Genomic DNA, 2,799 nt, shown 5'->3' on the forward strand with positions numbered 1-2,799 from the left:
CTTATGAGGGTCGCAAACTTATAAGATAGCGTGTTAATCTCTATTGAAGAGATAATGAATATAGAGGTTTAGAACTTGCCATGCTAGCATAGGTTCATGTATTTGTTATGCATGATTCTTAGGTAATTTTAGCCATCTTACTTGCCCTATGTAATCACGATAGATAACTTGCGCATTAAACCTTTATGTTGTCAAATTCTATAGACATATAGAGTCTCGATATAATTGGTATCTATTCAGCTTCTATCTCTTTTGTGGATGTCTAGTAGTAGGGTATTCGTACATAAAATTTGGCGTTTACTAGTTTCGTGTTATCTGATTAGTTGTCAACACCATTGCATAATAAGGTTAAGAACACTGACTTTGAATGAAGTGTTTAATGAAGTTAGAATCCCATGTTTGTGTCATATAAGTAATTTAACCTCAATTCTCCTAGTTAATGTTATTTAGTATAATTTCTTAGTTTAGTCAAAACCAATTTGTTATTTGTCGTAGCATTGAACGATAGCCATATCATTGTTGCATAAGTGCATAGATTGAAGTTAACCTAAACCAGTCTCCGTGGGAACGAACTAGAAAGAATTCTATATTACTTGCGAACACGTATACTTGCGTGTAATTTTGCATGTATTTTTGTCCTAACAAGTTTTTGGCGCCGTTGTCGGGGACTCGGTGTTAATTTTTAGTTTATGTGCTTGACATTAGTGGTCGCTAAAGTTCACCGACTCGGATATTTTACATAATTGTTTGTTTGTTGGTATTTCAGGTACTCTAGGGAGCGTTTATGCTAACGCGTTCTCGATCTCGAAAGATAACACTGGATAAAGCAGAGGAAGAATTTGAAGTAGAAGAAGTTTTTAAAAAAGTTGAGAAAGTTGAGAAAGAAGATGATATTGCAATGGGTGAACCAGCAGCGAATCCTAAGGCTTCGATGAATTACCCTCAACTGAAGATCAATGATATTTAGTCTAGCATTGTCAGACCAGCCATCGCGGCTAATACTTTTGAAATCAAGGCTAGCACGATTCAGATGGTGCAGAACTCAGTCCAGTTTGGGGGTTCTCCAACGGAAGATCCCAACATGCATATTAGAGATTTCATCAAGATCTTCGACACTTTCAAATTCAACAATGTTTCTGAAGATGTTGTTAAGCTGAGACTTTTCCCATTCTGTCTGAGGGATAAAGCTAAGTGTTGGTTGCATTCTCTACCACCAGGCTCTATTACTACTTGGAAAGATCTTGCTCAAAAATTTCTTACTAAATTCTTCCCTATGACAAAGACAGCTGCAATCAGAAACGCTCTTACTCAGTTTGCGCAGCAATCGGGAGAGTCTTTATATGAAACTTGGGATCATTATAAGGAGATGCTTAGAAAGTGTCCTCATCATGGGATGCCTGACTGGATGATTATCAACTTTTTTTTATAATAGCTTGAGAGCACAGTCTAGACCCATGCTTGATGCAGCATCAGGTGGAGCCTTATGGGCGAAGAGCTATGATGAAGCTTATGAGTTGATTGAACTGATGGCTGCTAATGAATACCATAACCCTTCGCAGAGACTACCTCAAGGCAAGATAGCAGGAATGCTGGAGGTGGATGCAGCTACTGCTATAACTGCTCAGCTTAAGGCTTTAACGATGAAAGTGGATTCTTTGGCTACTTATGGGGTTTAATCAGATTATAAGTGTCTATGAGCTTTGTGCTGGTGCGCATGAGACGGAGCAGTGTGCTATATCTAGTGAATCAGCTCAGTTCACGAGCAACTTTCAGAGGTCGCAGCAACCAGTTTCAGCCACTTATCATCCCAACAACCACAATCATCCTAACTTCAGCTAGAGCAACAATCAGAATGCGGTGCAACAACCTTATCAGCAGTATGCAGCAAAGCAATTTAACCCTCCTGGTTTTCAACAACCACAGGATACACAAAGACAACAACTCCAACTTCAACAATCTAATGAAAAATCTGAATTGGAGGAATTGAGGCTCATGTGCAAGAGCTATGCGGTTTCTATTAAGACCTTGGAGAATCAAATTGGGCAGATTGCCAATGCCTTACTGAATCGACAACTTGGAGCCCTCCCTAGTGACACAGAAGTTCCAGGCAAGAAGAAAGCAAAAGAACAGGTAAAGGCAATTATATTAAGATCTGAGAAGGTTGCAAACCCCAAAAACTCTCTAGTTCCAGAAAATGAAGTTGTGGCTGAAGAAGATGTGCATAAGGAAGCAGAAGTGGAAACAAGGAAGAAAAGTTTGGAACACACTTCTCCCGAGGGTAATATAAGGGAGAAACAGGTCTATCCTCCACATCCTTTTCCTAAGAGGCTGCAGAAGCAAAAGTTGGATAAGAAATTTGCTAAGTTCCTGGAGGTGTTCAAGAAACTTCATATCAACATACATTTCGATGAAGCTCTTGAACAGATACCTAGTTATGCGAAGTTTATGAAAGGTATTCTCTCAAGGAAAGTGAAGCTTGATGACTTAGAGACTGTTGCTCTTACGGAGGAATGCAGTGCTGTGCCGTAACAGAATTTGCCTCCGAAGCTTAAAGATCCTGGAAGCTTCACTATTTCTTGCACCATCGGAAAGTTGTAGTTTGACAAGTGTTTATGTGATTTGGGAGCTAACATCAATCTGATGCCCTTGTTTATCTTCAAGAAGTTGGATTTACCTGATCTAAAGCATACATATATGTCCTTGCAGTTGGCTGATCGTTCTATTACATATTCACGAGGCATTGTGGAGGATGTCTTGGTCAAGGTGGACAAACTCATCTTTTCTGCTGACTTTGTAATT

General features: G+C 39.4%; 1 non-coding gene across 1 annotated transcript; it reads right to left on the reverse strand.

Moving 5' to 3' along the window:
- Positions 1 to 1,288: 1,288 nt before the first annotated feature.
- Positions 1,289 to 1,395, reverse strand: LOC141681352 (small nucleolar RNA R71). The gene has a single exon (XR_012558791.1). It is a non-coding gene; the product is annotated as a small nucleolar RNA R71 (small nucleolar RNA).
- Between the last annotated feature and the right edge of the window lie 1,404 nt (positions 1,396 to 2,799).

This window comes from Apium graveolens, chromosome 8 (genome assembly GCF_009905375.1).
Source record: "Apium graveolens cultivar Ventura chromosome 8, ASM990537v1, whole genome shotgun sequence".
Classification (NCBI taxonomy): domain Eukaryota; kingdom Viridiplantae; phylum Streptophyta; class Magnoliopsida; order Apiales; family Apiaceae; genus Apium; species Apium graveolens.